This window comes from Bufo gargarizans, chromosome 9, assembly GCF_014858855.1.
Source record: "Bufo gargarizans isolate SCDJY-AF-19 chromosome 9, ASM1485885v1, whole genome shotgun sequence".
NCBI classification, from domain to species: domain Eukaryota; kingdom Metazoa; phylum Chordata; class Amphibia; order Anura; family Bufonidae; genus Bufo; species Bufo gargarizans.
Genome location: NC_058088.1, coordinates 142,143,934 through 142,158,364, shown reverse-complemented (window position 1 = coordinate 142,158,364; position 14,431 = coordinate 142,143,934).

Genomic DNA, 14,431 nt, shown 5'->3' with positions numbered 1-14,431 from the left:
TGTATGAACTTTTTTCTAAATTCCTTTTCTGACTTTCCCTTTCCCTTTATGGTGTTCTATTATTTAAAAACCGTAGGAAAGTTATTGTTGCTTTTGCTACCTAGGAAAATGTAATAGTTTATCTGCACAAATCAAAAATATGTCAGCTTCTGATCATCTTTATAAATAAATTAATGCAGATAATGTCTTGTTTCTGTATACAAAACATTGTGGCTTCCTGTAGTTTTTGAAAGATTAAAATATTGTATGAAATATCAGTGGTTCCATGATATTCATGATCTTTCCTTCGGATAGGTCATCAATATCAGTTCAGTGAGGGTCCATCGCAGATCAGCTGTTTGAAGGTCTGTGTGCTGCGTCCTCTGTAATGTAATTACAGCTGTTCATCCTTTTCCTTTTCACTTGAATGGGAGAGGAAGCCATAATTACCCTGCACCACCACTACAGTCTAGACAGTGTGCAAGTAAACAATTGCCTGAGTGTCGTGGCACTGTTAAATATCTGATTGGAGAGGTTGCTAAGTGTCTGATTCCCCACTGATCTGATATTGACTTATTGTGAGATTAGGTCATCAATATTATGAAACTGAACATTTCTTTTCACTATTTTCAGTCTAATAACGCATTGTTATAAAGTCAGTTTGGTGAGGGTTACAATGAACATGGTCACATTAGCATATTAATGAATATACTAATTACAATCATTTTAATTCCCAAAACAGGTAATAGACCTATAAAAATTTGTACATTTTTAATGTAGCAGAGCTATTCTTCCTTAGAAGCATTGCTTTTGTACAGCAGAAAAAGCTCTAAGTAAAGACACATTCATGGATGCCCTAATATAGCTCAGCTTAAAATGTGACCGTTAGGCTACATTCACACAACCGTATGTGTTTTACGGATGAGTTCCTTTGGAATCTGTATTGCATCCGTTTTTTTTGCGGATCCATTTTAACAATGCCTATCCTCATCTGCAAATGGACAAGACCAGGACATGTTCGATCTTTTTTGCGGGGTTAATGAACGGACATATGGATGCCCACAGCACATGGTTGAAATAAATGGGTCCTCATCCACATCCAATCTTTCCATGTCTGTTTAGTCTGGTTCCGTATACGGTCTGCAAAAATTCAATGGGTCCACAGAAAAACAACGGAAGGTACTCCGTATGTCCATATTTAGATTCCGGGAAAAAAAATATATAGATGTCTTATTATTATTATAATATCCTATTATTGTCTGCATTATGGATAAGGATAGGACTGTTCTATTAGGGCCAGTTGTTCTGTTCCGCATAAAACATACGGTAATGTGCATGAGGCCTTAATGTGAGGATTTAATCTGATAGTTATGATAAAACAGGAATAGGGAATCATACTGGAAGACAGATTGAATAGATCCAAACTATTTAGCGGCTTCAATGTTCATTCCATATGCTAATACCATCAGAAATGACTCCCCATTGCTTCTTTCATGCTCGTTATCTCCAAATTTTATTAAAGAGAATGTAGCAAGGAAACCACTGAATTTGGTGGACATACAGATACACATACAAAATATTAAGAATCAAATATATATGCTTGAAAATAAAGAAGCATTGCAATAAAACAATTCTTTGATCAAAGAAGTGGGACATTATGTCCTCAAACTGTAATCCACAAAGTAAAAACCAGCTCCGTTCTTAAAAGCGGTGACGATCCTTTATTCTTGAGTACAACAAGCACATACAAATAATCATGGCACCCCGACTGTAAATGCCTTTTGGACCAACTACATGTCTTTGATTGTTACATCTTTTAAGAACATTGCTGGTTTTTAATTTGTTGATTACAAAAGTCGGGAATTGGACTACAACCGTCCACGTCTGGTACAAAAAGGTACAGGTGAGCCGGAGCTTACTTTTGCATATGTCCTAAAACTGTGTTGGTTCAAATACGATATGTGGCTTTTCTCCCCCCAGTTATTTCATACTGCTGTATATGTACATGTATCAACTACTGTGTCACTCTTATATAGTTATATAAATATACAGTATATGTATAATATAAAAATGTATAATATATTTATTCCAAAACCTATATAAATGTTAAATATATTTGACCCCCGTGAAGGGGAATCATCAGGATGAAAGAATGAGATGTTCAGATTTCTATAAATAAACTTTGTGCAATAGTATTTGTCATCAGTGTTTTATCAATGTTATTCCCAGTTCACACAAAAATGAATTCATTCTTTAAAATGTTTTTTTTTTTTTGTTTTTTACGGCACTTGGATAGCTGAGACAGTAGATGCAGGATGTGAGCTCATAGAAGATCCTACTTCAAAGAACCTAGCATCCAGTCACAGACTCAATCCCAGGGACAGTTATTCATTATCAATCTTTTACAGCAGCAGACAAATCAGTGCTTGGGCAGTAAGCAACTAAACAAATTCAGAGTAATAATCTGACAATTGTTTTTGGTTTTACATCAGTAGTTTATATTCTACCAAAATTAACATTTTCAGTCTAAGAACACCTTGTTTTAAAGTCACTTTGGTGAGGGTTACAATGAACATGTTCACATGAGTGAATAAAAAGGCAATATGTTTCAAAGGAAGCGTCAGACTGGGGTGCCTAGGGCCCACCAGTAAAATGTATTTTGGGGGGCCCACAGTACAGATACATTCAAATATTACCTGTAGATGCTACCAAGTTGACTGAATATGGGGGTCCTTGCAGCAACTTTGAGCAGGTAGGTCCTGGGGAAAAGAGGATACTGGATAGCTTTCCTCTATACCTAGGAGTCATCTCAGCTATCTGATTGTGTCTATAATAATAATAATAAACTGAGTCGTTTCTTTAATAATCAGGAGATTTTTTTTATATGAACATAGGCTGAGGTGCTGTACATTGAATATACAGTTATGTATACAGTGCAGTTAGTTTACTGTGTTATGTGCCACTTGCGCAGGGGGTGGGGGATTAGGGGCCCACCTTGCTCAAGGGCCCACTGGGGGATTCAGCTGTACCCTTGTGGGCCAGTCCAAGCCTGTTCAAAAAGGTCCCCCTTATTCATCATGTCTGATGGTGACCCCCTTTCAAAAAGGCATTGCCTTTTTATGCTATTTGTTCACTTTTTTTCCCATTTGTTTTCACTCCTACACTGCAATGATTGGCCATGACTAGTTTCGTCATCATCATCAGCTTTGTCCTACTGCACCACCACCTTCTTCGCCTCCAGTTGTAGCTCCTCTTTTTAATCCTTCTCCGCTTGCTCCTCCATGGAACTTTTGTGTGGGTGTCCAACAATTACAGGGCTAGCAGGATTTGGATTCCGTTCTTCCTTCATAACTTGTTGCATCATTGTGAGCATTTTTTCAAATATAAATCTCAGGGGATGACATCATTGATGACACAGTTGTCCCTACTGATGCATTTAGTGGCCTCTTCAAAGAGAGTATGTAGCACATGCATCCCTGATGAGTTGCCACTGCTTGAGTTGCCATTACCTGCTGTGGTGCTCTCATGCATGATGTAATCATTCAGCGCTTTACACTGCTCATGCAGACACTCCATCATTTGTAAGGTGGAATTCCAGCGAGTTGAATCATTGTACAAGTTGAGTCAAAAGTCACAGGACCACTTTTTATTTCAGAAACTAAAGGGAAAATAAAATATCTGAATATCCCAGTGAGTAATGGGTGAGGGAGTCCATCTTGAAAGCCACCATATTGGATCAAGGACAAATTTTTCCAATGGGAAGGGGGTCATCTAGCATATCAAAGACAACAAGAATTTTCTCTGAAATCGATTTCATCAATCAGATTTGCAATATCTCTTGTGGTTCAAAAGCTATCAACACAAAAGTTCAAAACTTTAAAAGTTCAAAGTTCTGTCTACAGCACCAGGGACAACACATTTTTAACCACAAGAAATATTGCATATCCGATTGCAGAAATCGACTGGGTCCTGTGCATAACTATGCAATCCCTGCCTTGACTGTTTCTCAGATTTGCAGGTAGTCTGTGTAACAGGCAGTGGGTGGTTTTACTTTGGGCTAGTCCTAATGATGTTATGCTGGTGATCCCCTCATTTTCACATTGTAACACGTATACAGGGATCTAGGCTTTGCTGCAGGAGACCCACCAGCCAGACTGCTACCTCATAGAATAATCCTGGTGAAGTTGCCACCAAGGGGTTAAGAAGACTAGAGATGAGCGAATTTCCGCTTATGAAATTCATTCACACTTCGTTTGTTGGTTACCACGGACCATAACGCAATTCTATAACGGAATGCCTTTAGAGACATTCCGCTTTTCACTATGTAATAATAAAAGTCTATGGGCTGCAAAACGGATCCGTTCCGTTTCCGTTATGCAGGGAAAAGAACACAGGAAAAATGCAGAACATTACTAGACAGCATATGACTAGGGATGAGCGAACCTGGACCATACTGTTCGGGTTCATACTGAACATTACAGTGTCCGGGCACCCGAACCCACACCAAAAACGGTGCCAAAGTCTGTGTTAGCTTTTCTACAAGATTTTAACCTTAAAGGGTTTCTACCACCAGAAATACTGTTATGTAGCTGACTGACATTACCAATGCGCCCATGTCAGCACTAACAGTATGTTTCTAACGTTAGTCCCTGCAGCCGTTTTTGTTAAAAAAGCACTTTTAATATATGCTAATGAGCCTCTAGGTGCTATGTGGGCGTAAAATCAGCACCTAGAGGCTCCGTCCACTCACCCTGTATTCCGCCCAGGTCCAGTGTTGTGCCCGCCCAGCTCCTCTTGAATGATGCCACTGTTCCCTGCATCGTTGGCGAAATCCCGCGCCTGCGCCGTTCACTTCGGTCTTCAGGGCAGGCGCAGTGAATACAGACCGTAAAAAAAGGCCCGGAAACGGAAAAAGAAAAAGCGGTCCTGTGAACGAGGCCTTACTGTAATAGGAGAGTTAATCAGTCTGTTAATTGTGTCGGTGACATAAAGCCTTTTTTGGGGGGGGATACACCTCATCTGCATTCTCAACACAGAAATGCAATAACTAGTCTGTTAGCAATTCTGTCGGTGACCTATAGCCAATTGTTCGTCTGTCAGCCAATTTGGCGATTGACAGTAAAAAAAAAAAAATGAGGAGAGCATCGAATAGGGGCCGTGGCCGTGGTGCTGTTGGTATTAGTGAATCTCCTTCTGCAGGGAGAGGATGTTGCTAATCTGTTCCAGCTACACACTCAAATGAAACATCTTCCTCTGGTGCATGCAATCAACAGGACTTTCAGGCATTATTTTGTAGGCCCGAATACCACTCTACAGATGGTGAGGCCAGAACAAGTAGAGGCGGTATTAGATTGGATGGCTGACAGTGCATCCAGTTCCTTCACACTGTCTCCCACCCAGTCCACTGCTGAAAGTACAGAGTTGGCACCAGTGGCCAATGGTCATCTGTCTTCCACCTCAACCTCTTGCTCATCAGCCAAGTAGTCTAAGCCCTAAGTCATGCAGCAGTCACTTATTCTTTTTGATGACTCTGCTGGTGGGGTTTCTGTGGACCATCCACCTAGCCCTGCCGCAGAAGTGGAAGCGATTGAGTGCAATGATGCTCAACTAGTTATGTTTGAGGATGAGGATGGGGGGGGACTTCCGCAATGCATCTCTGATGATGATGAAATACAGGTCAAAAGGTCAACTGACTCTGTATTCTGCAGTGTGCAGTCCGCCAAAGAGGACAGGGGTGATGAGTGGGTGGAAGATGACGTGGAGGATGATGATGTCCTAGTCATCCGAGTGACATGTGCCATTCGGAGGAAGAGATGGGGGTCACGCAGCTCCAGCTGCACAGGAAAAGAGGGAGCAGGGTGCAAAAGCAGAGTGGCAAACCCTTAGCCAGTACGCTTGCTACTGCCCACCATGCTCAGGGACAGAGCACACCAAAGCCAGTGCAAAGGAGTTCCCTGGCGTGGCAGTTCTTCAGGCAATGTGCTGAGGATAAGACATGGGTGGTTCCACGCTGTGCAGTTAGAGCCTGAAGCGAGGCATAAATGTTCTAACCGAGGAGAAAAAAGGGGGTCAGTCAGCACATCCCAAAGCGCAGGGGCACGTTGCTATGGCTGAGAACAAGACTGTTAAACAAAACAAGGAATGCAACAGCTCACTGCAAACCAAATAAAGTACAAAATTGCATCATAATATCAAATGCACTCCTGACCAGCTCGTTTGTCCCACAGGTTGATTTTAATTAGTGTTAGTATATAGCTTGGCCCACTCCCCATCACTCACTGAAGCCACATGGCACCAGGAGAGAGATAGTGTGTGGACTCTCATTGCAGTCCTTGGTGACCATGTGGCGCCGGGGGTGGTGTGGAGTGGGCCCGGCGTGCATGCTGGTGACTGCTTTCCCTGGATATAGTGGAGGCCATTTTGGCACCGAAAATGACAGAAATTCAGGCGGATCCAGCATGTAAGTGGAACCTGCACTTTCTGAATTGTATGATAGCTGCTATGGCACATAACAGATATATTTAGTGTTAGGAACCCGTCCAACTAGAGATTGCCTTGACGTTCGGCAGACGGGCTCAAATAATTTTGTACAAAACGATTTGCCAAATATCTCTAACTTATTAGTTCAGCATTTGATATTATGATGCAATTTTGTACTTTATTTGGTTTGCAGTGAGCTGTTGCATTCCTTGTTTTGTTTAACAGTCTTGTTCTCAGCCATAGCAACGTGCCCCTGCGCTTTGGGATGTGCTGACTGACCCCCTTTTTTCTCTGCAGTTTGTGCTGGAGGTGTGGCTGCCTCTTTAGTCGTGCACTCCTGACCAGCTCGTTTGTCCCACAGGTTGATTTTAATTAGTGTTAGTATATAGCTTGGCCCACTCCCCATCACTCACTGAAGCCACATGGCACCAGGAGAGAGATAGTGTGTGGACTCTCATTGCAGTCCTTGGTGACCATGTGGCGCCGGGGGTGGTGTGGAGTGGGCCCGGCGTGCATGCTGGTGACTGCTTTCCCTGGATATAGTGGAGGCCATTTTGGCACCGAAAATGACGGAAATTCAGGCGGATCCAGCATGTAAGTGGAACCTGCACTTTCTGAATTGTTTGATAGCTGCTATGGCACATAACAGATATATTTAGTGTTAGGAACCCGTCTAACTAGAGATTGCCTTGACGTTCGGCAGACGGGCTCAAATAATTTTGTACAAAACGATTTGCCAAATATCTCTAACTTATTAGTTCAGCATTTGATATTATGATGCAATTTTGTACTTTATTTGGTTTGCAGTGAGCTGTTGCATTCCTTGTTTTGTTTAACATAAATGTTCTAAACCTGAGCACCACTTGCATGACCCGGAATCTGCAACGCACAAGCTGCAGTGGAGTAGACACCTGATAAACCACAAAAGATTTGAGGCTCCTTCTACTACCTCTTCTTCTGCAGTCTCGGCCTCTTCCTCCCCCACCAGTATCACATGGAAGCATTCAGCTGTCCATCCCAAAACACAGGAGAGAAAGAGGAAGTACCCCCTACCGCTTTTTCAGGCGGGACGTCCCTGCCCTGCAAGAACAAGTGGAGGAGAAAAAAAAATCAGGTGTGCACTGCGCAACGCCATCATCCACATAACCAGCTATACGTGGACCAGTAAGCTCGGGCAGCGATGTTATATCTCCCTAACTGCCCACTGGGTAAATGTAGCGGTGGCTGGGCCTGAGGCGGGAAGCATTTTGGTGCATGTCCTACCGCCACCAAGGACGTTTCTCGTTGCCTCCCTGAGGTTCCTCCTTTACTGCCTCCTCATCCTTCACTACCGCCTTCCACGTCAGCGCAACACCGGCACTACTAACTTCAGCATACCCAGGGTAAATGATAGCAGGCTGTTTTGAAACTCATATGTTTGAGGGAAAACTCCCACACTGCGCTGGAGCTGTGGGCAGACATGGAAGAACAGACCGATGAGTAGTTGGTGCCTCGGAGCCTCTGATGGTGTGCAACAACAGATGAAATTTAATAGCAGCTCTGCGCCTAGCTGGTTTGACGCACATCCCTTGACTGGTGCGTGTGCCGAACTTGGTGGTACAGAGGTTCCTGAAAAATTACCCCAATATGTTAGAGCTGCTGCAGAAATTGAGGGCTGTCTATGCATGCTTCCAGCTTTTTGTTACTGCTGCTGCTCGCCTGTCTTCACTGCAGTGTAACTTCTGCCTTCCCGCTCACCGCCTCATGTGCGACATACCCAGAAGGTGGAACTCTACCTTGCACATGCTGGAAAGACTATGCAAGCAGCAGGCGGTAGTGGAGTTTCATCTGCAGCACACAGGTGAGTAGCTCTGCGCAACAGCACCACTTCAACACCAATGAGTGGGCCTCCATGCGGGACATGTGTGCCATGTTGCACTGTTTCGAGTACTCCACCAATGTTGCCAGCGCCGATGACCCCATCCTCAGTGTTACTATCCCACTTCTATGTCTCCTTGAAAAAATGTCTTAGGCGATGATGGATGAGGATGTGGAACAGGATAAAGAGGAGGAGGAGCAGAGATCATTTCCATGGTTATCAGGCCAGCCGTCCACATGTGGCTCGGAGGGTTCGTTCCTGCACCAAAAGCTGCCAGATACACAACTGTCCAGCCAGGGAACAGTTTTGGAGGATGAGGAGCAGGAAGATCTGAATTCACAGCAGAGCAGCACCCAAATCAGCTCAAGGGCATCAATGGAGTGTTGCTGGTTGGATACAGACAGTACTGCTCCCACTGAGAACAGCTTGTTATTGCCTCTGGACAGCCTGGAACACATTAGTGACTACATGCTGCAGTGCCTGTGCAATGACCATTGAGTTGCCCTCATTGCTGAATATTGGGTGGCCACCTTGCTAGATCCCCGCTACCAGGACAACGTGCTGTCCTAACTTCAGTGGAGTCTTATAGGAAGATGTGCGACTACAAGCACACACTTGTAAATGCAGTACTACTGACAGAATTCCCACCTGACAGTCAGGGCTCAGTAGAAGCACAAGGCGAAGGAGGGGGAAGTGGCCACCAAAGCTAGGGTGCCGCCAGCACATCAGAAGGGAGGGTTAAAATGGCAAAAATGTGGAAAAGCTTTGTCTGTATGCCACTACATCCAGCAGCACATCTAATACGGACCGTCTTAGCAGGAGGCAGCGTTTCAGCAACATGATGGAAAAAATAATGTTGTCTACCTCCTCTGCTGCTTCCACCTATACTGCCACTCCTGCTTCTCCACTCAGACCTCCACTTCCTGGCTCAAGATTATTATTTCTTATATTGGCAGAGTAGAGAAGCATACTGTCCACACCCCAAAAAATGGCTAAAGCTCACGTTCAGAATTAACAGACAAATAAAAATAAAAAACACAACAAAACAAAAACAGTGTAGGCTTCTCCTCCGCCTCTTCCACGTACACCACCAGATCTACAGCCTCCTCAACTTCCTACTCCACTTGGACCTCTGCCTCCTGGTTCAAGATTATCATTATTATTTGTTTATGTAATTTTAAGCAATTTCCCTATCCACATTTGTTTGCAGGGCAATTGTACTGCTCTTACCCCCATTTTGGATCCTTTTGCAGCCCTCTAGCCATTTCTTTGACTTTTTTTACAGCCAATTTTCATACCAAAGTTCAGGTCCCCATTGAATTCAATGAGTTTCAGTGTTTGGGATCAAGTTCGGTCAAGTTCAGGACCTGAACCAAACTTTGTCCGAACCCGTCAAACCTGAACATCCATGGGTCCGCTCATCACCACATATGACCATAAGAAATATTCAATGGTTGCACTAATGAAAACATACAGAGGAATATGGCAAATGGGTAAGACAACTATACATAACACAGATAGTTAAGTTATCACAATTACCTTTTGAAGCAAATGTAACTACATGTACCAACCAAATAAAAGGAAATAAGGATAAAGGGATACATTTCTCCACCCATATGCTCATACAGTTTATAATGTAACTAAAGATAAACTATGAGAAAAAATTGAAAAGTGCATTACCCATGGCTACAGCTTGCACCAGGATGGCACCCACCTCAAAGCACATTTCAGAGTACCTTTGTCCGAGGGGGGGGGGGGGGGTTGTCAATCACTAGAGGTTGACATATACATTTGACACCAATAGAGTTGGATTTTTAGATGTGTTACAATGAAACCTTACAGGAAGAGTACCTCATTAAACGCTTATCTACATGTGTCATCCTCTCACCCTAGGCTAACTAACCTAGGGTGAAGGTCTATTGATAACTTCTGGCCTGTATTGCTGGCTGATCCGATCCTTGTAAATATCTATCTCCTTATCCTAATTTGGAAGACAATCTAGTGAACAGTCACTAGGAACCAACTGGGCAATTAATACATTTTGGATTGGTAGATCTAAGTTGGGCTTTGATCCCTGTGGCAGATGTGCTGCTCTAATATGGACAGGGCCAATAAACTTGTTGACTGAGCTGGAGAAAGAAATTATTTCATCACACACCATCTGACGTGTTCTAACCCTGCAGTAGTTTACCATGCAGTGTGCGCATAACCAAAGATTTACTGTATGTAGGCCTCACCACTCTGGAATTGAAAACCAGGGTTTGTGAACATGTGCGTGATATTATTTCAGCCAAGGACTAGATATCCACTGATAAATTAAAATTCCTTCCTAGGCACTTTCAAATATTCCACAATTCTAACCTTGGACTTGAAAGTGAGAGGCATTGATTGTATTTGTGTCCGATTAAAAGCAGGAAATCTCAAAATAACTTTTGCAAAAACAAAATATATGGATTTGGACCCTTAACATATTTATCTTAATGGTCTTAATGAGAATCTGGGTATTGTAGCATTTTTCTAAAAGTTGATTCCTCATATTTATGAGTCAATGTAAGTTTATAATATCTTTATTTTATTTTTTTCTATCTAGAACTGCACCTGAATATATATGTATATCGTTAGGTCCATATATATTTGGACAGATACAAAATTTTTCTAATTTTTGTTCTGTACATTACCACAATGGATTTTGAACAAAACTATTCTGATGCAGTTGAAGTTCAGACTTTCAGCTTTAATTCAGCGGGTTAGACAAAATGATTGCATAAAAATGTGGGGAACTAAAGCATTTTTTTAAACTCAGTCCCTTCATTTCAGGGGCTCAAAAGTAATTGGACAAATTAAATACAGATGTAGTAGAGTTAACACTCATGATTTATGAGACGTGTTATCTAAACTAAATGCGTTAAGCAAATGCTTAATTGTAAATAAAATGTTAATTTCTAATACTTGGTTGAAAACCCTTGGCAATGACTTCCTGAAGTCTTGAACTCACGGACATCGCCAGGTGCTGTGGTGCATGGCCCTTACTGCAGCAATTTTCAGTTGCTGTTTGTTTGTGGGCCTTTCTGTTTGAAGTTTAGTTTTTAACAAGTGAAATGCATGCTCTATTGGGTTCAGATCAGGTGACTGACTTGGCCATATAAGAATATTCTTTTTTGCTTTAATAAACTCCTGGGCTGCTTTGGGCCATCTGTATTATGAAACAGAGACCAATCAGTTTGGCTGCATTTGAGCACACAGTATGTCTCAGAAAACCCCATAATTCATCTGGCTGCTTCTGTCCTGTCACATAATCAATAAACACTAGGGACCCAGTGCCACTGGCAGCCATGCATGCCCAAGCCATCACACTGCCTCAGCTGTGTTTTACAGATGATGTGGTATGCTTTGGATCATGAGCTGTACCATGCATTTGCCATACTTTTTTCTTTCCATCATTCTGCTAGAGGTTGGTCTTCATTTCATCTGTCCATAGAATGTTCTTCTAGAAAGTTTTTTAAGATATCTTATTAGCAAAGTCCAACTTAGCCTGCTTATTTTTGAAGCTTGCACCATGCAGTGAACCCTCTATATTTACATTTATGCAGTCTTCTCTTTATGGTATATTTGGATATTGATACACCTATATCCTGGAGAGTGTTGTTCGCTTGGTTGGCTGTTGTGAAGGGGTTTCTCTTCACCATGTTATTTATTCTGCGATCATCCACCACTATTGTGTTCCATGGGCATCCAGGTCATTTTGGAATGTTGAGGTCACCAGTGCTTTTTTTCTTTCTCAGAATGTACCAAACTGTAGAATTTGCCACTCTTAATATTGTAGCAATTTTTGGGATGTTTCTGTTCTCGTAAATGAAGAATGGCTTGTTTCATCTGCATGGAGAGCTCCTTTGACCGCATGTTTACTTCTCAGCAAAATCTTCAAAATGCAGATCAACTCCAGGCCTTTTACGTGGGGTCACTGCTCTAAAACCCCAAAACGCGTCTGGAACTACCCCCATTTGGAAAGCACATTGATAGACCGAGGCAGGTATGGACATCATCTTATGAAACATAGAACCGCCTAAGAAAAACCTCTACTGCACGAACAATATCCAGCGTCTCTACAGGACCACATGTATGCAGAGGCTTGGCGCGAAATTCAAAACTAAAAACAGCCCTTGAGACCGGAACCCTAACCCTCAAAGAAGGGATACCGTGTCGAGGGCACGAAGTCCATGTAAAAGACCTCCGGGTAAGACTGTGCTAATTCCATTTGAAAATAAGCAATCGCATTTCTGTTGAAAATACAGCGGGACGCCGCTGTCTGCATTCAGTGAGTGGGACGCCACTCTATATGCTACTGACTTTCATCGAATAACATCTGACTATTAACCTCGATTTGTGCTAAAAATCGTATAGTACCTGGCATATTGTTTGAACATTCGAAAAACCTGATGTTTTATTTCCTTCCGAAATTTTATCATATCGAATTTTCTTACCATAACAAATTTTATTAGTAATTCCACTTTCGAATATTTAGATTGAATATCGCATCTGGTTGATTATTTTTACCACTTGCCTTAGTGCGATTCCTTTTAAACCATCAGAGATTCCACAGGTTGTTGGTTTTAGGAACAGCATTATCAACTGGGATCTATATATTTATGTATAAAATTGTATTGTTTTTATCTTTGAGTTTATTCTTAGTATATTAACATTGTTATTTATTGTTGTCATTCCATTTGAACTATATTATACCCTTGACCTTGAACTATTATTTATTGTCAAATTTTATTCAGTTATCAATAAAGATCCCATTATTATAGAGAGTGCCCCACTACTATTTATTCATTTATTTATTCACATGTTGTCTGTCAGTGGGAGCACCTCTGAGAGATCCCCTCCCACTTTAGTGCGACATATCTCCATATTTATTGACTTATTTAAAAAAAAAAAATAACCGTTCTGTCACAAAGGGTCAACTGTTTTTCTAGCTGCGTACATCCTACTTTTGCTTTGTGCTGGTCATCTAATAACCCTTATCTCTAAATTACTCTTAAATACTTAAAACATATTTAAACCACATTCTTTTCAGTAAGATGAGGATTGATCTTTGATGAGTGTTTTATAAGGTCTGAGAGCAGAAATAAGGAGTCTATTAGCTAGCTGTCTGGCGGAGCAGAGATAAAATAGACAGCCTGCTAGTAGAGCATCCTAGCTCTGTACAGAGAAAAAGACTCCATATTTTTAACCCCTTGCGGACACATGACGTACCGGTACGGCATGTTTCCCGAGTCCTATAGGATACATGACGTACTGATACGTCATGGGTTTAAAACGCAATTGCGGCGCGGCGGGGGTTAATCAGAACAGGATGCACGCTGAAATCATTCAGCGGGCATCCAGTCACAACGCCGGGGGGGTCATGTGACCCCCCAATATTGGCGATCGCAGAAAACCGCAGGTCAATTCAGACCTGCGGTTTGCTGCGTTTCCGGACGATTCGGGTGACCCGATGAACCCAAAATGGACTGTGATCGGTGGTGTGATTACACACCACCGATCACAGTCCGTGCATTTGGGAGAGGCGGTGCTGGCCGTGGTGCTGAATGCCGCTGTCCAGGGTGCTGATTGGTGCAGGGAGAGAGGCGCGAGATTCAAACTTCCAGTGCTCCTCTCTCCCCCCTCTTCCTGTTTAGCACCTGCACTGTCCAGCACCGTCCTCACCAGGCTCCTGCGAAACCCCCCATCGGCACCCATCACCCTCTAGGTAGGTTAGGGTCAGTGAGGGAGAGCCACCGTTAGGCAGGGATAGAAGGGAAAAGTTAGTTAAGAAAAAAAAAACTATCTAAACTTATTGTTTTAGCTTTGAGACCGTAGACCCCCCCCACCCACCCCCACCCCCTGCCATTTTTATAATCCCCAAAAGTCCCCTAGAGAACATAAAAAGCTATGGCTCTCAGACTTTGGAGACACAGAAACAATTTTTTTTTTCAAAAATATTAGTTTTAGTGCAGGCATCCTCAAACTGTGGCCCTCCAGATGTTGTAAAACTATAACTTACAGCATGCCCAGACAACCTACAGCCATAAGCAGGGCATGGTGGGAATTGTAGTTTTACAACATCTGGAG